The 24,572-nt window shown below is 49.2% G+C and overlaps 1 long non-coding RNA gene across 1 annotated transcript; it reads right to left on the minus strand.

Moving 5' to 3' along the window:
- Positions 1–11,590: 11,590 nt before the first annotated feature.
- LOC122241244 lies at positions 11,591–14,965 on the minus strand. Its single transcript, XR_006221278.1, has 3 exons — positions 14,721–14,965; positions 12,403–12,544; positions 11,591–11,909 (listed from the first exon to the last, which is right to left on the minus strand). It is a non-coding gene; the product is annotated as an uncharacterized LOC122241244 (long non-coding RNA).
- Positions 14,966–24,572: the final 9,607 nt, after the last annotated feature.

Consider the following 24,572-nt stretch of genomic DNA (forward strand, 5'->3'; position numbering starts at 1 on the left):
CCTCCCACCCCTGCGCCCCATGCATGGGAACCACAATCAGCACAGATTACCCGCCACCATACGGTAATGTCATTGTTTTGCACCAAGTTAAGAGTGGGAGAAGTAAGCACAGCAGGAACTGATCAGGGAATCTTTCAGAAAGAACCTGCTTCCTCAATGTGCACAGACTATAACTCTAACTCGGGTTTCTCATCCTCCACACTACTGACATTTTGGGTGGGATCATTTTTTGTTGTGGGAGGATGTCCCGCGCACCGCAGGATGTTGAACAGCATCCCTGGTCTCTCCCCTCTAGATGCCTGCGGTTGCCCACTTGTCCAGTGTGACAACCAAAAACGTCTCCAGCCCTTTCAGATGCCACCTGGGGGAGAAAAATCACCCCTTCCTCCATTGGAGAACCACTGCTCTGGCTTGGAATGAAGGTCAAGAGCAGGAGAGAGACTTAAGCAGAAACTCTTCATCTGGAACCCCCAGAAGTAAAACCTCTAAACAGAATGGCTGACCTCCAAGAATAAGGCAGAACCCAGGACAAGGAAGGGCACCAAGAAGGCCTCGTGGTTTGATGGAAGGAGTGAAGCGCAGGCTTTGGCATTGGACAGGCAGGTGCGTCACTTATTACTATGCAATAGTGGACAAACTGCTTCGCCTTGCAGAGTTCTGGTCTCCCAAGGAAGGCACATAAAAATACCCACCACACAGGGTTGTTTCAGGGATCAGATGATGCATCTAGTGGTCCTCACATGATTGGAGTTCATAAAGTTAGTTTCCCTTCTCTCGTTTCCTCAACCAGCAAAGCCAAGTTCTGCATCTGGGTCATGTGACTGCTATCCAACTTCCTGCATACATCTCACTCTGATGAAGTCCTTTCTCACCCTCCAAACAGCTGGCCAAGGATGAGTCACCACCACAGGAGAGCCATATCCCAGAGAATGAAGGGGGAGGGGCATTCTAGGCAGAAAAAAAAAAACCAGCTTGTGCACAGAGGGGAGGGCATGGAGAAATTACTAACTATGGAATATGCAGGAATGGTGAGTGGTCTGGGGGGCTCTAAAGCCTGCAGCATGCAATATCCCAACAGCTGAGGCTGAAAGAGATTGGAACCAGATTTTGAATGGCCAGGCTCTTACGGTTGGTCTGCCAAATTCCTACTCATCCTTCAAGACCTGTCCCAAAGAAGGACAAATAGAGCTAGTTATATGTGGGTCTGAAGCATTCAGAATGGAATAATCCCAAGAGCTGGGGCTAACAGGGAGTTTGAGACCAAATTTTGAAAGGTTGGGGCCTTGTTCTATTTACATGGCAAACTATTGCCCCATTGTCTTCAATCTCAAATGTTGAAATGTTATCTTCTTTGTCATACTGACCCAGCTCCCCCAGGTAATCCACATACTCTCTCCTTACTTTTCTGGGCTCCCACCATGTTTCTAACACTATATATGTTGTACTATAAAAGACTGTTTTTGTGTCTGACTCTGGACATCTTCATGTTCCACACGCCTAAAACAGAGCCTACATGACAGATATTGTCAGTGGCCTACTGACATCCATCCTTCCCGTCTTCCTTAACAGAATCCCAACCAAACAACATGTTTAATTAAAAATATTCACCTCCCCAGGCTCCCCTGAAGTTCAGGTGCCATGTGACCCAGCTTGGACCAATGAGAGGCAACTTGAGTTCTATACTGTGGGCTTCTAGAAAAGACATTGCTTTCCTGATAAAGGGCCAGACCCATCTGACTCTTTGCCTTTGGTCCCTTATACCCACGCACTCTCATCTCATTTTCTTGCCTATAACCTTGGACCCCACACCTCAAGGTAGGGCAGCCATCTTGTGACCATGAGGATGAAAAATCACACTGGGGATAGCTGAGCAGGCATCTGGAAGAATCCTAAATCCTTAAGGACTTCTTCCTTGAGTAGCTGTGAGCTCCTAGGATTTTCCTCTTTTGAACTGGTTGTAAGATATAAAAATCAAACCCCAGTTTGATGACTCTACTGGACAGGCTTCTGCTACATTCTACATGCAATCCTAAATGCTATAACTGGATGCATAAGCAATGCTTAGTGAACTTTGATGATCCAATTGAATGGCTAGATAGCTACCCGCTCAGGTCAGACCATTTAGCCTCCACTAGGCCAATAAACATGCATAATGAATACACAACTGTGATGGAATCCTTAGGATTGTTCTTATTGGGTTAAAAATTCTCAGGGGTTCCCAGTATCCCTAATATGGCAAGGACCCCAGGGATTTCACCTTCTGGGGCACCATCTTTCTTTTAAATGTTTGTTTGTTTGTTTGTTTGCTTGCTTGCTTGTTTAGAGACCATGAGCAGGGGAGAGGAAGAGGAAGAGAGAGAGAATCTCAAGCAGGCTCCATGCTCAGCTTGGAGCCTGATGCAGGGCTCGATCTCATGACCACGAGACCATGACCTGAGCCAAAATCAAGGGTCAGAAGCTTAACTGACTGAGCCACCCAGGCACCCCAGAGCACCACATTTCTTAAAAGAGGCTAATTTTGGGGGGCCTTGGGTGGCTCAGTCAATTAAGCAGCTGATCTTGGCTCAGGTCATGATCTCACAGTTCGTGAGTTCAGCCCCATGTTGGGCTCTGTGCTGACAGCTCAGAGCCTAGAACCTGCTTCAGATTTTGTGTCTCTCTCTGCCCCTTTCCTGCTTATGTTCTGTCTCTTTCTCTCTCAAAAATAAAAAAAAAAAAAGAGGCTAATTTTGGAGACCATTCCCAACTAGTCGATGTAAATGTAAGACTGTGGCATGAGTATAAATATTGACTTTGGGATCATTTAGACCATTCATCTTTTTTCTTTCAACACTTACTAGGTGGCTGGTCTGCCAGGTGGTAGGCACTATTCTGAGAACTGGGGATGTGGGGGTATAAGCAAAACAGCCCCCCTCAAGGAACTTACAGTCTAGTGGGAGAGACAAAGCCTCCTTGAACAACAGCACCGAAGAATACTCAATTGTAAAAGGATAGAAGTAACACACAGAGAAGCATACTAAAAGGATCTGTTCTGACCTGTCTTGATTTCCAGGGAAGGCTTCCAGGAGGAGGTAGAATTTAGGCTAACATCAGCAGGTGACCTGGGTTCAATTCTCCATCTGTCCCTTACTAGCTAATGTACCTAGTTAACTAATGTTAGCTAAGGTAGCTAGCTAACTCTTCTAGGCCTCCATTCCTACAATTGAAACATAGAATTCATAATATTTTCCACTTATATTTGCAAAGCTTAAATGAAATAACGTCCGTGGTATCTGGCTCCCAGGAAGCCCTTCTTAGGCAGTTACTCTTAGGATTTTGTTTTGGTCCGAGCCCCAGTATGCTTGGCACCCGTGCTCTGGGTGGGCCAGACACTGGCAATCCCCACCAGTTCAAACTTGCAAGCCCTCTGCTCAGGAAATCATGTGTTGGGAGAGGATAAGAACAAAGGCTCAGGCCAAGGTGAAGGATAATTAAGTCCCCAGGGCTGAGTCCAGCAAGGTCTCCATCTCTGATATCCTCTGACTCTGCCCCCCCTCTGGAGTTTCTAGTTACCTCAAGGCTTGGCTGGCTGATGCCAGCCTGATGGGTGGGGGGAAGTAGCAGAAACCACCCCCGTCATACCCTGGGGAGATTCAGAGATACTGGCTGGGAGGGGCCTCATAGAGCAGGATCAGGCCCTCCATCCGGCATCACTTCCTCTGAACTCCCACCTGGAGAGCTGTGGGGCAGGGCCACCCATGGTAGGGAAACTCAGATAAGTCTGCTTCCCTCCTTTGAGCCTCAACTCCCTCATCTGCAAATAGGTAATTAGATGAAATTGTGCTTCTCACACTACGCTGCATGTTAGGATCATCTGGGGGAGATTAAAAAAAAACCCAGAACCCAGCTGTGCCCCCAACCAACTCAGAGTCTCTGGGTGGGACTGAGACATCAGCCTTTATCAGACTGTCCAGGTGATTCCAATGTGCAGGCAGGTTGAGACCTGGGCTAGACAGGCCCTAAGGGTCCTTCCAACTCCAAGGTCAGATCCTATTTCCAGCTGGGTGGCCTCAAAGATGGGACTGAAAGCCCCATGCCCCCATTTCCTCATGTGTAAAGAAAGGGCAGTAGCAGCTTACCCCTCATGAAGGTGTCATGAGGATTAAAAAGATTCATTTCTATAAGGTGCTGATAATGGTGATGGGCACCACAGAAAGCCTCCAACAGTGGGAGCTGGGGGTGTTTTTATTGTGACCATGAAGAGAGAAGAGAAAGAAGAAGAGGCAGGGACTCTGTGTCAGACCCCTACTCCCTACCGTGTCCATGACTCCCACAGCCATGAAAGGAGGGCACATTCAACTCACGTCCTGAGGAGCCCAGGAGGTGGGGGCATGGCTTTCGAGAATGCCCCTTGGAAGAAGAAAGGATGGCTGAGCACAGCCCATCGATGAGGGCCTGGTGTTGCACTGCCCAGCATCTCTGGAGAACTGCTAGAAGGAATCTTAGACATTACCTAGTCTAGTCCTAACTTAATCAATAAAGACTCTGAGGCACAGAGAGGTTAAGTAATTCATCCAAGGTCATGCAGCCTTGGGCCTAGCCAGGCCTCAAATCCAGGTTTTGTTTTGTGTTTTATTAACTTCGGTCTAGAAGTCATTCAAAAGAAAATAATAGCTCTCCGCAGCCTTCTCTCAGAGGACAAAATCCATCAGCATTAATCAGTCTTTTTGCTTTGGCAGGGAAGCCTTATCTCTTCCTTCTAAGCAGACACTGTGCCTACAGCTGAAAGAGCAATCGTGATAATTAATAATAATATTTTGCACTTGGAATTTTCCCCTGGCAGCAGCTGCTCGGAGAGCATCCACTCATTCAGCCACACGGTATCAGCCAATCAATCAGTCCACAGGAGCCTGTGGCATATCTGCTGCCAGCCTCTTGGCCTGTGCTGGGTGCTTGGAGGGGCCCAGCAGCATAAAAAACAGTTCCAGCACTCAAAGAGCAGGGAGGGGGGAAGGGGAGGAAAAATAAACCCCAACAAGAGGCTGTCACTGTAGAGGCATCAGGCCTTTGCAACATCAGCTTTCGCGGCATGGTAATAAAAGTCAGATACCATTACAGGAGCTTCTGTTTGATTTACCACCCTGTTTCCTTCACCTGGAACCCTGCCTGAAGTTCATTGGCCAAAGGTAACTATCATTCATTCGAGAATAATGCCAGAGAGCACCTACTACACAGAGAAGTTTAAATGAGTCAAAGCATGGAAAAGCTCTTAGAACAAGGCCACACGTATGAAATCACCCCATAAACGCTAGCCATGAATGGTGCTGCTGTCTGTATCAGTGAGGGTCCCACTCAGGAAGCAGATGGAATGCTCAAAAGGTTTGCCAGGAAGAGAATGTAATAAAGAGACTGTTTAGGAGGTGTGGGCAGGGTTAAGGGAAGCTATGAAGGATGGCGAAGCACCCAAGGGGCCAGCAATAGCAGAATGCTGTTACTATTCCAGATCTTGAGGGACAAGAGAAGGGGCCACGGAAGAGAGAGCTCCACAGGGGCTGTGACACAGAGAAAAGCAGCCACAGCTGGTGTGGGTGAGACCCACCACAGCCAGGCAGAAGGGAGTAGAGAGAATAGAGGCCCCATTTCTCTTTCTTCTTGCCTTCCAATCCCCTCTTGGTACTTCCAACTGGAAGCTAGAAGCTACGGGCAGCTGACTGATGGGTGTGAAGTGGTCAGCCTCTGGGGACACAGAGCAGGTCAGAGAACAGCAGATAAGAACCCAGCAAGAGGCAGTAGAAGTGGAGGGGCAGGGAGCAAACAGAGACTGACCAAAGGGAAACACAACCAATAATTCAATATGGCGGTGATGTTTTGACATGACAATACTTTCAGACCATTAGCCCTAAATCTTTGTTCTAGAATTCTGGCAATGACCTTGAGGCAAAAGCTTTAAATTTTCGAAAATGTAGATTCTTTGAAATGGAAAGTAGTGCGAAACTCTGGGAAAATTTACCCCCCAGACTTGGGTTTTGGAGTAGCCGTAGGAAGGGTCCTGATAAAGGTCTCCTCATATCTATGTGAGCCTCTCTTGCAGTCATGGTCCGTCTTCTGTGGGAAATGGGGCCTTCAGGCTGGGCTTCCTTCCCCTTGCTCAAAACCATGGAGTTTCCTCTGTCTGGGGCTTTGGAGTCAAACAACCTGTCTTTGGCTCTCAGCTGTCCATGGTCAGTGGCCATGTGTCACTCAGCCCCATCTGAACATGGGGATAATAATTGTTCCTTCCTTATAGGGGTGTTCTGAGAAATAAATGACATACTACACATAAATCAGTCAGCATAATATCTGGCACATCACAGGTGCTCAATAAATATTGGCTCTTGTTACAGCCTGTCGACTGCCAGTTCTTTGAGGTCAGAGGTCAGTTTGTTCAACTCTGACCTCAGTATTGAGAATGGTGCCTCACATGTACCTAGTAATAATCAAGGCATAAAATAAAACAATATTCCTATTTTCCCCAGTGAGAAACTTGAGCCTCACAGAAGTTACTTGAGTTGCTAAAGGCCACAGAGTTATTAAGAACCAGAGCCAAGATTAAACCCAGGTGATCTGACTCCAAAGCTGTACCTTCTACAACAGTGGTGTAGCAAACATCAAGGTCACCTCAGGCTAGCGAAGACTTGCCCCAAGTGTCTGGCTCAGCAGATCTGGGATGGGGCCCAAGAATTTGTATTTGTAACAAGTTTCCAGATGATGTGGGTGCTGGACCACTCTTTGAGAACCACTGGTCTACACTCTCGGCCTCCCAGTCAGTGTCCGTCTCCTCTGTGAACACTCCTCTGATTTCCTCACACTCCTGTGAACAGTCTGCACAATCCAGTTCCAACCTGAATGCATGACCCTATCTCACTTTCCAGATGGGATCCTAGAATGTCATCTGAATGTGCCCAAAAGATGGCCGCTGCCAGTGGGTGAGAACCTTGTACCTTCTTGTCCCTACTCCCACTTATCATCTTTCCCTCCCTCTCCACCCTCCCCCCTTGGGGGTAGTCTTGGTGTCTACCACACCTGTCTGTGCTCACCCAAGCATGTACATGTGTAGGTTTTTCCCATTTTTTTTTAACAAAAATAAGTTTATATTATATAATCACTCCGTGTGCACGTGCTCTCTCTCTTTTCTTTCAATTTTGCCCTCCTGGAAGAAAATTTCTTCCCCCCTCCTGGAGAATCCTCCAGAAGCAATGCTTTCTGGATGCCACTCACCGCTCTCCATCCCTCACAGCTCTGGCCCATTGAGTGACCTTGCTCATTGGTGAGTGACCTGGGATAAGGGACTTGGCAACGGTAGCCCAGCTGTCTCCATGGGGACCAAGGTTCTGCATGGTTCTTGCAGTCCCTTCCACGGCCCAAAGCTGCCTACACCCTAGGAGGGGGGCAAGCCTTCCTATTCCGGGTGTAACATAAGGCAGCCCACTCTCCTGCACGTAAAGCCATGTTCTCCAATAGCAGCTTTATCTTTAGTAAAGGCAATGTTTGGGGGCTCCATCTGCCTTTCCCTCATTCTTACTTCTGGTTGGTTCAGAACGTGGGTGCAGAAACAAGGGTAGTGTTTATTAGCTCCTCTGGACGGGCAGCACTTGCAATCTATCTTGGACCTGAAGACCTGGCTCATTTTAACAGCTGATTCTGTTAGGAAGCTTCTGGTTGTAAACAACAGACGGTGCAACTCAAAGTAGCTTGAACATTAAGGGGGCTGTTGTCTCATATGGTGAGAATTCTGTAGACAGATCTCTTCGCCAACCTCTTGATATTGGGCTCATTCCCTTCCTCAAATTGCAGCCCAGCTCTGGGTCACTTTTCCTGTCGTTACACCTCACGTAATGGCAGGAAGCATGGGAGAAGTTAGACCATTGGGTCCCCATGTCCACTGTGCCATCTGCTGCCTATGCATCCTGGGGTAAGTGACCTAAACTCTTTGACCCTCAGTCTCATTCTTGGTGAAATGAGGGTAACAAGATCTTCCTTCCAAGAGTGCAGTAGAGATGGAACTAAAGCATGGAGCATGCCTAGCACAGCAAGACTCAATGCCTAGTCATTCCTGTCCCCATTTTCTCACTTACAACCTTCTCGAAGGGGAAGAGATTGAGATCAGTACTTAGAAATGCTTCAAGTTATGCCTTAACTTAGCTTTGAGTGTACACATTTACATGTGCTTTCAACCAGGTCCCAGGAACAGGCCCCTCTGGAACAAGTTAGCCATTGTCCGATCTGTTTCCCCTTGGGCCAAGGGATCTTCTTGGATCTAAAAGTGAAGTGCTTAGGTACAAAAAGCCTTTTTCTTCCTCAAGGCCATCTGCCAGCACACACACATAGCAGTTACCCTGTATCCCTTCCCTAGGGATGCCGAACAAAGTTCCACATACTGAGTAGGTTAAACAACAGAAATATATTGTCCCACAGCTCTGGGGAAAGGAGTCCAAGATCAAGGTGTCTTCGGAGCCATGCTCCCTTGAAGGCATTAGGGAAGGATCTGGGCCAGGACCCCCTCCCAATCTGGTGGCTCCTCGGCTGGTGGAGGTATGACTCCCGTCTTTATATGGTGTTCTCTCTGTGCACAGCTTTGTATTTAAATTTCCCTTTTTTCTAAGGACACCATATCATATGGGATTAAAGGCCCACTCTACTCCAGCATGACTTCACCTTGACCAATTATATCAGAAATGACCCTACTTCCAACTAAAATCCCATTCTGAGGGGCGCTGCGGGCTCAGTCGGTTAAGCTTCCGACTTCAGCTAAGGTCATGATCTTGTGGTCCATGGGTTTGAGCCCCCCATCGGTTCTGTGCTGCCAGCTCAGAGCCTGGAGCCTGCTTCGGATTCTGTGTCTTCCTCTCTTTCTCTGACCCTCCCCAGCTCACTCGCTCACTCTCTCTTTCTCAAAAATAAACATTAAAAAAATAAATAAAAAATAAAGTCCCATTTTGAGATGCCCAGGATTACAACCTCGACATATGAATTGGGAGGGGGGGGGAGGGACACAATTCAACACATCACCTTCCCTATGTTTCAACAGTAACATCCCCCAAATACACCCACTCTTCTCTTCCTCTGTGTTTTTTGCTCATGACCTGAAACGCCCCTTCCCTTCCATCCCTTCAAAATCCTACCCATCCTTGAAGGCCTTACTCAAACCACCTCTTCCATGCAGCCTTCCTTCAACCCTCTGGTCATAAATAGTCCCTTTTTCCTCTCTCCTCTCATACATTCTCCCAACAGTGCTCTTCCAAGTTGGCCTCACACTTGATTTAGCTGCATGTGCTGATCCCAAATCAGTCACTTTCCAGCCGGGTGATCTAGGATCTCCCAATTCCCTTGTGATCTGGGCCAGCAGCATCTGTATCACCCTGGGGCCTGTTAGAAACGCAGAGTCTCAGGCCCCACCCCAGACCTGCTGGATCTGAATAATCTGGAATTGGACAAGATTATCAACTGTTTTATATGTACCCCAAAGTATGAGAAGCTCTGTTTTAGCACCAGAAACTTATTTGAGTCTCAGTTCCATCACCTGTAAGATATGGAGATGATAGTACCTGGCTCATAGGGTTTCGGGGGAATAACTGAGAAAATGTATGCACAGTGCTCAACCCAGCGCCTAGAGCAGAATCAGCACAAAGAATGCCAACTACAATCACTATTCGTATTAGCATAAATTCATGAAAGAGCCAAGATCAGGATTCAACAAAGTAACGCACCCAAAGCTCTTAGAACAACCAGGCTGAGTGCTCAGTAAATGACAGCTCTTGTCGCTAATCTTTGTGACCCACCCCTGCCTTCCCGCTCGCCCACCTTGAGGCAGTACCTGCTGCAACATTGTTCATCAGTGTTCATCGAGAGGAGTGCAATGGCCAAGTTCACAGGCCCATATGGAGAGGGACCCCTGGGCCTCATCAGTGCTAATTACATTCACTTGCCAATGCCAAGGCCCTCCTCCCAGGCTGCTGTCACTGAGCCAGCTGCCCTCCACTCGAATCCAAGAGATCTGGACACACAGACACAGTGGTTTCATGTCCAGGGTCCACAGCAGGAGGTGGGGGGCAGGGGGAAAGAAAGAGAAAGAGGGGAGGGGTAGAGAAGGAGCTTGAATGGTCACTGAGGGTGAAATGAGGTTGTACAATGCAATTTTGGAACATGACACGATGCATTCCTGCCAGGAAGGGAAGGGACAGGATCCACTATGTGCTGGGAATGCTCTAACACTTTCACATTCCTGATCTTATTGATGAGGTATAAGAGTCGGGATTTTTATTCCCATTTTGTAGATGAGAAAACTGAGGCACATAAAGGTTAAGGAACTTAGATGAGGTCATCTTGATATAAGGGGGGGCGGGGAACGGAGAGGGGGGAGGAAGACACATAACACCCATCTTGCTTCCCAGTGTTTTTCACAGCAGAACAAAGCCTAGCACAGAGAAGAAGGTGGGTTTGAGGTGGGAGAAATCTTGGAGAGGGTGCCGCTCAGCCTTCCCATTGCCCCTCCCTCTCACAGATGGACACACTGAAGCCTTGTATGAGCAGTGGAAGGAAGCACATATTTCTAGAGCCCTGTGCTGGGCTCACCAAGCCATTCTGCTCCCTATCAGCCGTTATAGGAATTAGGTGGGGTATACATTTTCCAAGAAATCCTATCGCTCCCATTTTACAGATGGGGAAACTGAGGCTGAAAACAGAAGGAGACCTACCAAGGCTTCAGAGCCAGTGAATGGCAGAACCAGATTGACTTTTAACTTGGCCTCATCCTGAAGAACAATATCCACAAAATTGCAGTCATGGGATGCTCATTATTCGCGGTGATGCCCCTAGAAATAAACACCCACTATTAAAATAGAACGTGCTTATTTGTGTACCAATTGAAAGGATCTAATGCTTCACCAGTGGTAGTTGTATCAAGAAAACTCTGGATGTGTATCTGGAAAACTCTGGTACGCACTTAATCGATTCCCCCAACAACCTGTATGTGGTAGGGTTCTCATTTCTCTCAATTTGACAGATGAGGATGTTGACCCAAGGTCACACAGCCAGCAAATTGGGGAACCTGGGACCCCTTGTTAATGATACCCCTCTCCCCACTGCCCTGAAAAACAGTCACCCAATGTCCTATTAACCAGCCCTTCCCTGAGTCCCCAGCAGTGACTCTGCAGCCACGGCTCTGCCAGAATGACCATCAGGGGGGCTGACAGTGGCTCTCTCTTTGCTCAATGCTCTGTATCCTGGCAGCATTTGATGTTGTCATACATGGTCCAGGAACCTTCCCCCCAGCCCCCATCGCAGTGGCTTCTGGGGCAACCCAGAATGGACAGACAAGAAATTGAGAACACGCTTGGAAATCTGTCTTACCCTCATGTAATCAAGGTATCGCAAGGGACCCTCCCAGCAGGGTCAACCTCCTTCTCCTCAAAGGACAGTTGGACTCCTCTTCATATGACTCCCATTTCTGAACCAAATCTTCCTTTCACCACCATGTCAGATTTCTGCAGCCAAGATGGATGTTAGGGATCTTTGGCTGCATGGAACAGAAATCCACACAGGCTCACTTAAGCAAAGAAGAAATTTATTGGGAAGGATTTGGCAAAGCTTACAGATCAAAGGAAGCACTGAAACAAAACAGACCAGCCAGATCGCAAGCAGAACAAGACAGCAAGAATCCAGGCAGCAGGAACCACAGCATAAGCCTAGCCAGGGCTTTTGTGGGTGAGTCATGTTCACCCTGACACTGTCTTCGTGTGACTTCCCTGGAGACTTGAGTTCCAGGAGCCTCCTACTCTCTGTTCTCCTCTTGGCTGGGGGATGGGCAGGACACCTTGATTGACAGTCCCACAGATCCTGTCCATGGTGAAGGAGGAGGACGCTCACAAAAGCAGCATCAGAGCTCTATTATCCTGAAAAGGAGGATGGGGGTTAGGCCAGCAAAACCTAGGTATCCAATGTCATCTGCCACCTTTAGAAGATGCTGAGGGGCCCATCATTTTCACACTTCAGATGATTCTAGGTCCCTGTCAGAGCTGTCACATGAGGAGGGTTCCAGCATGGATGTTCTCAAATACCCAGCTAGACTAAAGGACAGGGGAGAGAAACTCTCTGCGGGGGTGGGGGGGGTGGGGGGGTGTCTTGGCTTCCATGTCTGTCTGCCTCCAGATAACTGTTGAGCCCCTTGGTGGTGACCAGAGGACCAGGGGGGATTCTGAAGTCTCCTACTCACTCATCCTTGATTCTCACTTTCAAAGATGGGCACATGATCCCTCCCTCCTGCGTGCCCTTCTTCGGACGTGGCTTTGCCCCTCCTCCCACCAAGAGACGGAATCTATTTCTCTTGTGCCCTCCAGTCTGAGCCGGCCCTACACCCTGCTGGTGGCAAAGCTGTGTGACACTTACCCATCTACATCTTCAGAAGGCTGGCAGCTTTGGTTTTTGTACCCAGTACCCAGTGCATAGGACATGCTACCTGTTATGGATAGAACTGTGTCCATTCAAAAGGTGTATGTCACCCCATGGTGACTATGTTTGGAGACAGGGCCTTCAAGGAAAAAATTAAGGTTAAGTCATAAGGGTGGGGTCCTAATTCAATAGGACTTATGTCCCTAAAAGAAGAAGAAAAGCCATGTGAGGACACTGCTGGCAGGCAGCCTCACCAGAAACCAGCTCTGCTGCTGCCTTGATCTTGGACTTCCAGCCTCCAAAACTGTGAGGTTTAAACTTGGCTTAAGCCGCCCAGCCTGTGGTATTGTTATGGCAGCCCAAGCCGACTAATGCACTGCTCATTAGTTGGGGGAATCTCTCAAGAATTAACCATGGTCCCTCTCCTCATTCTACATTCTATTCCTTGCAGATCTATCCTAGGACTTAAATGTCACCTGTAACTTGACAACTACCGAATTTATCTTGAATCTGCCCACTTCTCTCCAGCCCCATTGTCATCACCTTAACTCAAGCCAATCTCCTCTCTCAGTACATTAGCCCGGTATTGTTATGATAATGCTGTAAAACAAACACCACCACCCCCAATCTCAGTGGTTTGCCACAACAAATATGCTTTTCTTTCTTAATGTTTATTTATTTTTGAGAGAGAGCGAGTGGGGATGGGGCAGAGAAAGAGAGAGACAGAGAATCTGAAACAAGCTCCAGACTCTGCAGCACAGAGCCTGACGTGGGCTTGAACTCAGGAACAGCAAGATCATGACCTGAGCCAAAGTCAGACACTTAACCAACTGAGCCACTTAAACATATGCTTTTCTTGATGATGGGCTTATAAGTCGTTTGAGACAGTACTTCCTCAGGCTACAGGTCAGGTTCTGGTCTTCTCTGTAGGTCTCCCCATTCTCCGTGGACAGCAGCTACCCAGGACATGCTCTCATGGCCCATGGCAGATGCATAAGAGTGTAAGCCAAACCATGCAAATCGAAACCCCTGCTTATTACACCCACTAATATTCTACTAAAGCAAGTAGTTAAGCCCAAAGATGATGAGGCAGAAAAATATTGTTCCTCTCATAAAAGGGAAGCCATACCGAGGGCCAGGAAGGGAGGCAGAATTGAAGGCAAATAGTATAAACTGCCACTCCAGAGCTTCTATGACAACCTCTATAATGGGTATCGTCCCAAAACCTCTGGAAGAGATATCTTTTAATGGAACATTCTGATTGGGATGCCTAAGTGGCTCAGTCAGTTAAGTATTGACTCTTGATTCCAGTTCAAGTCATGATCTCATGGTTCATGGGATTGAGCTCTGTGTCCAGGCTCCAAGTGCAGGGACGGTTTGGGATTCTCTCTCTCTCTCTCTCTCTCTCTCTCTCTCTGCCCATCCCCTGTTTGCACGGTCTCTCTCAAAAATAATAAATAAACATTTAAAAGAACATTCTGATTGAGCTGTTCCTCGAGCCTCTGATCACGTTCTGATCAATCCTCGAAGCCATTGATGGCTTCCCACTGGTTCTGGGAGAAAGTCCAGATCTTACTGTTGTCCACAAGGTGCTGTGTGATCTGGCATCTTCCCACTTCTTACACCATTCACCCTGACTCACTCTGCTCCAGCCACACGGGTCTTCTAACTCCTTGCACTCATGAAGACACTCCCCCACTCTTGGCCTTTCCAACATCTGTTCCCTGCATCTGGAAATTCATCCCACCTTCCCCCATCTGCCCTCCTGGAAACCCTTCCAGCTCTCCAAGACTCTAAGGAAATGCCATTTCTTCAGGGAGGCCCTCCTGGCCCATCTTCCACCCTGCCACCTTGGATCCCCTCTTAGACATTTTCTAACTTCCTGTGATGGGCTGAGATTCACGTACTGAAGTCCCAACCCCCCAGTACCCCAGTATATTTGCAGAGAGAGTCTTTAAAGAGGTAACTGAGTTAAGATGAGTTCACTAGGGTGGGTCCTATCCAATGATTGCTGGTCTTATAAGAAGAGCAAATTAGGACAAACACACAGAGTGAAGACCACGGGAGGACCAGGGAAAAGACGGCTGTCTGCAAGCCAGGGAGAGCCATCAGAAGATACCACTCCAGTTAGCACCTGAATCTTGGACTTCTAGCCTCCAGAATTGTGACAAAATACATTTCTGTTGTTTAGGCCGCCCAGTCTGTGGTACTTTGTTATGGCAGCCACAGCAAGCGAATACACTTCCGGCACTTTCCTTCCTAGCACGAACCACAATGGTAGTGATGCGTTATTGTATACGTTCTCATGTGCCCACCTTTCCCACTAGACTGTGAGCTGTGCAGCCATACAGGAACCACATTGTCTTCTTATCCCAGGCCTCATCCCCAGTGCCTAGCTTGGTGGCTGACACACAGTAAGCACTCAAAAACTATTTGCATAAATGAATAAACAAATGAGCCTCATCTCAGGAAACAAAGCAGGGGCTTGGAAGATGGTGGCCCTGCAGACCCGCCCTGTGACTCCCCTGCCTCCGCTCTTCTGGTCTCAACGAGCCTCCTGCTCAACCGGTGAGACTTGCGCTTTGATTTACTCCCTGGTGACATCATAGCCATCACCATGGCAACGCCCAGCGATGCCTGTCTGCCAGACAAAGTCGCTTCCATCAGGAAAGGGCAAATGGACACCCAGGGTGGGAAGGAGTCATTTATGAGGTGCAGCGTCAGCCCTCACAGCCCTGCATGGGCAACCGGTGCCTGGTGGGGCTACGGCTGGTGCCACAGCATCTGTGTCCCTGTGGAGGGCAGCCAGGACTGACTTCCCTGCTGTGGGAGAGAGCTCTTTATCTTTGAGACAGGCCAGCCAGCCGGAAGCCAGTGTGTAGGTGGAGGCCAAGTATAGCACAGGCACGTCTGTCTGGCCCACCTGCATCATCTGCCCATAGCCCCTCAAACACCTGTGCAAAGCACTGGCTTCCCGGCTGCACATCACTCTTTCCTTCCTGGCTTCTTACCTTCCCTCCTGCCCCCTGTCCTCCCCACTCCCCCCATTTTCTTGTTCTTTCTTTTTTTTGGGGGGAGGGGGTTGCAAAATCTACTGAGAACCTGCTGTGTGTCAGGCTCTGTCTCAGACAGGAGTGTTCGCCAGGGTTCGAAGGGGTCTCTGCCTCATAGACAAAGGAGTGGAGCTCCCATGCCTGCCCTTTTGGAGGTGCTCTGAGGCTGTGGCTGGAGGGTGGGGGCATCAAAGAGGAGAGACATGGTGCTGGTATCACCAGTGACATCTTGGGATGCATTTCTTACGGGAACAGAGTTGTAAATGGCAGTTGAGTGCAGCTGAAATATTACTACTGATCCTCCAAATATTTAGGGCTCAAATGGGATTCTGAGGGCCAGTCTGGAAATCCAGCCACCATCTTGCCTAGGCAAATGGATTCCAGATTCCAAACTTTTAGACACTACCTTCGTATAAGCTAAGTGCTGTATCTGATGGTCTCCCCTGAGGCCCTCAGACCTCCTTAATCCCCACAAACAAAGGGATCAGAAACCCAGAAGACACCACAACCTTGTCTAGCGCTTACCCCGCAGGTAGGGCTGCTGGGTTGCGAAACAATTTAGTACATAACTGTTAATGCAGGCTTACATCAGGGGGTCCCAGGCTCCCACCCAGCACTCCACTGTCTGGCTGTCTGATCTTGGCCAAGGTGCCCCCTCCCTCAATGAGCCTCACTGTTTTCAGCTGGAAAATGGGGATAATACCCCCTACATTCTGGGATCATTGTGGGGAGTGGTATACAGAGGTCACAGAATACCCACCAGATGTCATAGAATCTTCTTGAGGAAGGGAGAGCCCGCCTTGCAGCCTCCCCGCTGGCAGAAGTGTCGACAGGAAGGGCGAGATGTTGAGAGATGCCTCCTGAGCTGTTGCTGGCAGAAGAGCCGTGACAATCTGCCTCTAGAAAGATCCCAGCAAGCTGCCTGGGCCAGGGGAAATCCAACTGTGATGACGCTGCCCAGACTCTGCAAGATGTTTCCTAATTGTTGATGCTCATGAGGGACAAGCAACCGCTGAGCTCATTTCTTTTCCCACAGATCTGTGGCATCTGCCCCAGCCCTTACCGGAGGTGGAGAAAAGAAGGACTTTCTGGACCTGCTTTCAGGCTGTCGACGTGCAACAAGTCCCTGGGCCCTTCCAGAAATCAGATTTGCTGACTGTTCTCTATGTTGTCACTGATACCTTTGGTGGGAAGAGAACAATACTGGCCTGTGTGCTGTGCTGCTTTTTATCTGTGTAGTTCTAGAACATAGTAAGGCATGGCACACAGTAGGCACTAACAAATGCTTCTTGGATGGACAGGTGGATAGATGGATGGATATATGAAGTCCTGTGAGCCTAAATGAAGATTGCCTCCTTTCTGCCAGAGAATTCTAGGAGCATGTGAAGCTGGGCTGGGGGAGCAGTGGGGCTCAGGCTCTGGGAAAAACTATGAAGACCACAAAAGTAATTCAGCCCCTAATGACCTTGAGACCCAGGCAAACCATTCCTTGTACATACACAAGGCATATTTCATAGAGGAAGGGACTGTGGGCTTGGGGCCAGCCTAGTCCAGCCTCTTCTACTGTAGGTGAGCACTTGGCTCTGTTTCTTCTCCACCACGGGGCATAATGGCACTTCCCTTGCAGGGTTCTTGTAAAGTTTCTGTGGAGATAATGCTAGCTAAGCAATTTGCATGGAGCCTGACACAGATACATATGCATTAAATATGTTAATGCTATTTATGATGTAAATATACCGTGTCAATGTTAATACTGTACAGATACCCAGCAATAATATCATTGTTGAGACAGAGGGACCTCAGGCAAAGAGCAGATATGGGGAGAATAAGAGGTTTACCTTTATTTAGGTGCATTGTTCCCTGATGTCTTCCTTTCCCAGGTGCAATGAGTCCTAGGGAGCCAATGACAACCATCCCCCAAGCCCTGTCCCCGAGAGAGGCAGCTGCCAGATCTGTGATGAGAGAGCCCCGCATTCCAGCCTGAAGGAAGGGAGACACAGAGAATCACGGTGTAGTCCATGGAGAGCATGATCAGACTTGGGGTCTTAAATGGGGCCTTGGCCAGTCATGATGAGGTGGGAAACCACAGAGGCCAGGAGTCCGATTAGGGGCTGGTTGCACCTGTGAAAGAGAGAAAACAAGATAGGGGTGGTGGGGAAGGAAGGCAGGAAACAGATTTGGAAAATAGTCTCAGAATATTGATTGAGCACTTTTCCCACCCCCTCTGATCTCTCCATATCATCTCAGGGCCTTCCCTCTAAACCTTCATTCTGAACCTACCCGATGGCTTCAAAACGGATCTGATCACATCAGCCCCTGATTTACAGCTTTCTGATGACTTCTTATCACCCTTGAGATTAAGGCCAGATTCCTCAGCACAGTCTTCAAGGCCCTGCAGTGTCTGGCCCTCATCTTCTTTTGCATACACACACACACACACACACACACACACACACACACAAACACACACACGCTTTGCAATGCTCTTAGCTCTGCCTCTCCTCTTCCTCCTCCTCCTCCTGCTCCTCCTCCCCTTCCTCTCCTTCTTCCCCTTCCTCCTCCTCTCCCTCCTTCCCTCCCCCCTCCTCCTCCCTTTCTCTTCCTCCTCTTCCCCCTCCTCCTCCCCTGCCTCCTCCTCTCCCTCCTTCCCTCCTCCTCCTCTCCCTCCTGCTCCCCCTCTTCTTCCTCCCCCTCCACTTCCACCCCCCATCCTCTAATGAACACCTCTGCATTTGGATCTCAACTCAAGTAGACTTCCAACTTCCCTGATTAGGTCAAATTCCCCCCATCAGTCAAGCTCCATGGAGTTCCCTTGGTGGCATTCGTCACACTCATTAGTAGCTCCCTCTTCCACTAAAATATAAGCTCTGCAAGGGTCGGTCCTGTGTGTGTTTTCACTCTCTCCCTGAACGCCCCGTGCTTGGCATGTGGGTGTGCCCAACACACGTTGCTTGAGGGAGTGAATGAGCATCCACCATTTGGCAGGCATGGTGCTAGGCACCGTGGGAGACATCAACCATCAGGGACTTTTCTGAAGCAGAGGGGCAGCCCCGAGGAGAGAGATGTCCTTTGGAACTCCTGTCCCTGCATCCCTCTGGCTCCTCATCAGTATTCACAGCACCCGAGCGTCTCGAAGGCCAGCATCCCCTTGGCAACATTGCCACCAGCCTGGCATCATCTGATGCTTATCTGGACCGCACCGGCTGGGCTCAGCCTCAGAGGAGCTGAGACGGATGCTATGGCAACGGCCTAGCTCCTGGGAGGGCCCGGACTGCTCCTGGGGACGGCAAATCAGACTTCTCCAGTCTCTGGAGACTGGGCCCAGGGTCCAACCTCACAGGGACGACCTTGGTGGGAACGCGTCATTGCACTTAATTGCCTCTGAGAGCCCAGGGGAACCATAGACCACTCAGTCCACATGTGGACAGTGACTGTCCCCATGGGGGCGAGTTTCCCAGGTGGGCATGAAGAATCATGATTAAAGAGGTCATGGAAAGTTTCCTTGCAGGTGGGGGATGGGCATGGTACCAAGGGATGGGCCGTTGTCCTGGGTTCAAATCTTGGCTGTGCCTTCTGATTCCCTTCCCCTCTGAGTTCAGCGTCCTCATTTATACACTGGGGATCATAATAGAAACTTTGCAGGGCTATTGTGAGGACCAGATCTGTTAACAAGTGAAAAGTTCCTGCAACCTGGAAAATACACGCAAAATCATAGCTGTTTTTATTAAATGTGTATATATATACATATATATGCTTATATATGTATATATATGTTTATATATGTGTGTGAGTGTGTGTGTATATATATATATATATATGTTTAAGTTTACTTATGTATTTTGAGACAGAGAGTGCAAGCAGGGGAAGGGCACAGAGAGGGAGAGAGAGAGAATCCCAAGCAGGCTCTGCATCATCAGCATAGAGCCCAATGCAGGGATTGAAGTGATGAACTGAGAGATCACAAACCTGAGCTGAAATCAAGAGTCAGACACCCAACCGACTGAGCCACCCAGGTGCCCCAATCATAGCTGTTTTTATCAGCAGCGCGGCAGGTAATGTAGAGAGGGCGACATGACGACGTGTGATATGTTCCTATGTGGATACTTAATAAACTGGATGGCAGCCTGTTGAGAGTGATTTACCAAAGTTTTGGTTCTGCTACAAGGGCAGAGTCCAAGTCAGGGTCAGAGTCAGGGGCGGCTCAGCCCATACCACGCCCTTGGCCTACCTGATCTCGTCTGTCTACACAACCCACCTGTGAGGCAGGTATCATTGTCCCTGCTCTCAGGGGAGGCTTTCCAGGTCCACAGAGCCCAGGTAACTGCAATTATGCAAGGTCCATCAGGAAATGAATTCATACGTTCTCACAAATACAAGTGAGAAGGGACAGCACTAGCTGTTAGACTACATGCTGCGGAAGACCACGGTGGCCGCCTTTGCCTGACAACCACAGGCCCCAGCCTCTCCCCTAACTCCTTCCCACCCCAAACAGAAATGCTCCTTGCTAAGGAGGAGAGTTGTATGATTGCAGCTGCTTGGATGGACCATGGTCCTGGCTCGACTCTGAGCATCTCTGCCAGCGTGGGTGGTTCCCTCTGATTCCATAGTGGGGCTTCGGGAACCAGAGTGGACAAGCACTCACCCTGGGCATGAATGGGCATCCGGGAGTCAAGTAGGCAAATGGACATCCGTTGGTTCTTAGGCTCCATCAAACCCTTTTTTCACCTTGACAATGAAGGCTCAGCACGGGCCAGCAACTCTCCACCGGAAGCCAGTGAAGGTTATGCTTTTTGCTCATGTTACATCTGCCATGTAATGTCTGCCAAGTGAGGGGAACAAAGAACAAGTTGTGAGAGACGGTTCTGGGCATGCCTCTTCCCCAGCACAAAAGTCATGTGGCTTCAAGGAGGCCTTCTGCTTCTGTGAGAGCCAACTCTGGAACCGTGGCTGAGCCTGACTCCCTGTTGGAGGACGCAAGGCAGTGCAGACACGCTTACTGAATCCAAATACGGTTTCATTCATCAGTGAGAGCAAAGGGCCCCAGTGGAGGCGAGTAACCAGGAGCGAGTGTCCTAACATGAATACACAGACGCACAGGCTCGGGGCTCCACCAAGTGTCGCCAGAAGTCCTGGGGGAAGTTGCCCACCACATGCCTGCAAACACGGCCATGCTAGGCCACATTGTGTTGCCTGAGAGGGCTGTGGGTACAGTTTTTTTGTTTTTTTTTTTTTTACCTATGCTAGAGTGCTGTAGTCCAGGGCTCTCTGGGCTGAAGCCTCAAGATGCCAGAATGGCCCCTTTCTCTCTCCATCCTCACTGTATTGGAACCAGGCTGGGGACCACGAGGAGCAGGGAGGATTTGTTCATGCAATGACTATTTATTGAGCTTCTGTGTGCCAGGTGCCGTGCTAAGTTCTGGAGGTGCCCCGGGGAACAGACGTGATGTGGTGTTCATTCTCTGAGGAGCGAGTGGTCTGCAGGGGGAAACGACAAACACACAAATGAACAGAGACATTTCAAGTTGTGGGAAGAGCTGCTAAGGAAATAAACACGATGCTGTTCACTTAGATAAACTGAGGAGGGTCTGCCTTGGGATCGGTAGTCAAGGAGGACCTCTCTGAAGAGGTTACATTTATGGCGAGCGTCTAAGACAGTCTTGCTCAAAGGGAGAGGTGGAGCACTGCCCTCAGAGGGAGCAGCGTGGTGGGGAGGACCTGAGGGCTGGGCGTGAGGAACTGAAAGGAGAGGAAATGGCTGGAACACACACACATGGGACAAGGAGGCTGGGTCTGGTCATGCAAGGCCAGGGTGAGGAGTTTGGATTTTGAGTGTGATGTCATTCCCAAAGTGTCTTAAGCAGGGCAGGGATGTGATGTGATTTATGTTTTTAAAAGTCACTCTGTGTAAGGGCGCCTGGGTGGCTCTGTCAGTTAAGCATCTGACTCTTGATTTCGGCTCAGGTCATGATCTCATGCTTCATGGGTTCGAGCCCCGCATCAGGCTCCACACAGACAGCTCGGAATCCACTTGAGATTCTCTCTCTCTCTCCCTCTCTCCCTCTCTCTCTGCCCCTACCCTGCTCTCACTCTCGCTCTCTCTCTCTCTCTCTCTCAAAAATAAAGAAATGGACTTAAAAATACATATATTAAAAAAATAAAAATAAAATAATAAAAGTCACTCTGTGGGGAAAACAAGAGGGAAACAGAGCGGTGGGAGGATGCTGCAGAGTCTGGGGTTGGTGGAGGGGGTGCTGGGGGCCAGGTGATGGATCTAAGAGGTAGTTTGGAGGGAAAATCAACGATGCCCATTGATGGATTAACAACAGGTATCGCGAATTTTTTTTATATAGATAGAATACATGTATAGTCATCATTCCAATGCCTTTCTCAAGCAGGAAGTGCTCCAGACCACACTTTACAAGTTTTTCCCCCTCTGGCTCTGGACACTGGCACCCAAATCTTCCTGCAGTCAGTCCTCCTGCCCCACGCAGGGCTTGTGGTCACCTCAGTGGCCTGCATTAGCTTCAGCTCAGCCGGAGCTCCATGCCACCCGAATGAATATGTATAAATTCGTATACACTACAGTGAGCAAGAAATCAGGCATTGCAGACCATTTCTAAGCTGTGCTTAGGAGAAACTGAGGCCCAGGGAGGTTAAGAGACTTACTTACCCAAGAGAGATCCTTAGAGAATTTGCTTTGATAAATAGCTGCGAATTCATTTATTCAATAAACCCATCGAGCTTCTATTATCTATCATGGGCACTGGTGGTTTATTAACTGTCACATGCCCAGCACTCAGCCAGCCTCTGGAATTAGGAAGACAAATCGGATAAAGTCCCCTAGCCTTGCAAAGCTTGGAGTTTTGTGGGTGATAGGGAGGGATGTTTGAGGGAAAGATGGTAAGGACATCTCCAAAGGAAAGGACCAGAATGCAGTGAGTCAAGGACAGTAGCAAAGACACACACAAACAGCCTACAGAAAAGCAAAGGCAAACGGTGTATAAATCCACTGAACACATATCTGATATGGAGCATGTACCAGATACTTCCAAAGGGCTTGGAAATACCTGTTCTTAAATGTCTTCCTCACAAGTGTGCTTAGCCCATTCACTTGGACCACACATGAAGGCAGGCTAAGGTAAGGGTCCTCCCTGGCTCATCAGAATGGTCCCGGATTCCATATTGGCTCTGAGACTATTGTTCTATGCATATGAAGCTGCCTTTGCTTCTGGGTGGCCCTGTGTACCATAAGCTCCTTGAAGAAAGAGATCATGACCTTGGATTCCTTTGCATCTTTGTCTTTCCATCTTCAACGATGACTTAAATGCTTACTATGTACTGGGTTGTAGATGCTGGAGTTATAGGACAGTGAAAATGGCAGGCATGGCCCGTGCTGCCATGGAATTCACAGCGAATGCTCAGCCAATTCTCAGCCCACAGAGGGTCCCATTGCATGGTGCTAATTGTCATCTAGAGCTTAATGACTCCCGAGTGTTATCTTCGGCTCAGTATCATCTGAGCTCCAAACTCATATCCAACTATGAACGCTCCCTGGATACTTGATTTGCCATAAACTCATTATGTCCAGGTTTCTAGATCCTCACCCATGCCACCTCCAACCTGGTCCTCCCCACCCATCTACCTGCACAAGCCCATAGCATAGGAAGTACCCTCGGTTCTTGTCTTTCGCATACCACCCCCCCTCAAGCTATCCACTGCTCTCCATCACCACCATCTTCTGTTACTTTTAGTTCCATGATAGCTTCCCCCTTGACCTTCTCCCAGCTTACCCCGCTCCAATCCATTCGCTACACAGTGGCCGGGATGACCTCATCAATTGGAAGCAGAATCCGATTTCCCCCAGTTTATCATCTTGCTGGGACTGTCCATTGCTCTCAGGGTAAAATTCCTACTCCACAGGGACAGGCACTGCTCCCATCACTCCCCCACCGCCCACGTGGGCCGCTCTCACTTTGTTCCAGCCAGCCTGGTCCCCTTCCCTTCCTGGGGTAACCCTCCCCGACTTTGCACCTGCTGCTCCTCTACTCCTCCACCACCCCATTCTCTAAACAGCTGGCTGTCTCCTCACCCTTCACGCTTCAGCTCAGACGTCACTTGCTCAGAGAAGCCTCCCCTGACTTCCGTATCTAACGTCCCATCCCTCACCCTAGTGACTCTGGGCCATGCCACTCAAATTGTCCCCTTTCGGGCATTTATCAAATCTTGAATGTTCTCCTGAATGGAGAATGTAGGATTCGTGATGGCAGGGGTAGCGTCCATGTTCATCACTGGGGTCCCGCACGTCTAGCAGAGGAGACACAGCAAACGTTTGTTGAATTGAAACAAACCCAACAACAACAGGAAAAGCTTCCCAGAGTGTTGTGAGAATTATGTGCCACAGTGTGTGGGAGAGAAAGAGAGAGAGAAAGAGAGAGAGAGAAAGCGCCTGGCACAGTGCCAGGCTCATTGTAGGCCCTCAATGCACAAAGTGTCCCAGGCTGGCTTGCAGATTGCAGAGCCTAGAAACACATTATCCTCTTTTCCCAGACAAAGCCTGAAGAGACGAGAGGGCAAGAAACAGAAGGAAGTACTCCAGACCACATTTGAAGGAATTTATTCTCCTTTGTTCTCCTCCTTTCCTTCTTTGCAATGTGTCTATGTTTCAAAAGCCAAAGATCACGGAACAAGATTGGTAGCTTCAGAGATTCGGCCCTTCTTTGTCCCCTGAGCAAATCTTTGCCTCCTTCCAATTTCTGTGGAGCAGCCAGCCACCTGTTCCGAGACGCCAGCATCTGTCCCAGCCCCCGCCTCTCCCTGCAGCACCGAGTTGCACTGGACCCCTGGCCAGGGCGGCTGTGTTCCTGCCCCCGGGACAGCTTTGAAGCCAGGAGCTGTCGCTGCCTGTTTGTTTGTACTGAAGGCACCACGTATGGTAACAGATCATGAATAAGAAACAGGAGCCTGATTGCAGAGCAGCTCTCTCCCGCCAGCATTGACCCCTGCCAGCAGCCATCTGCAAACTCCAGGCAGCCCACCTTCTGGAGAGGCAGCAGGGTGCAGGGCACAGGCAGTGGAGGTGGCTCAGCGAGCAGGGCCTGAGCCCCTCCACATGCC

Source organism: Panthera tigris, chromosome C1 (assembly GCF_018350195.1).
Source record: "Panthera tigris isolate Pti1 chromosome C1, P.tigris_Pti1_mat1.1, whole genome shotgun sequence".
NCBI lineage: Eukaryota > Metazoa > Chordata > Mammalia > Carnivora > Felidae > Panthera > Panthera tigris.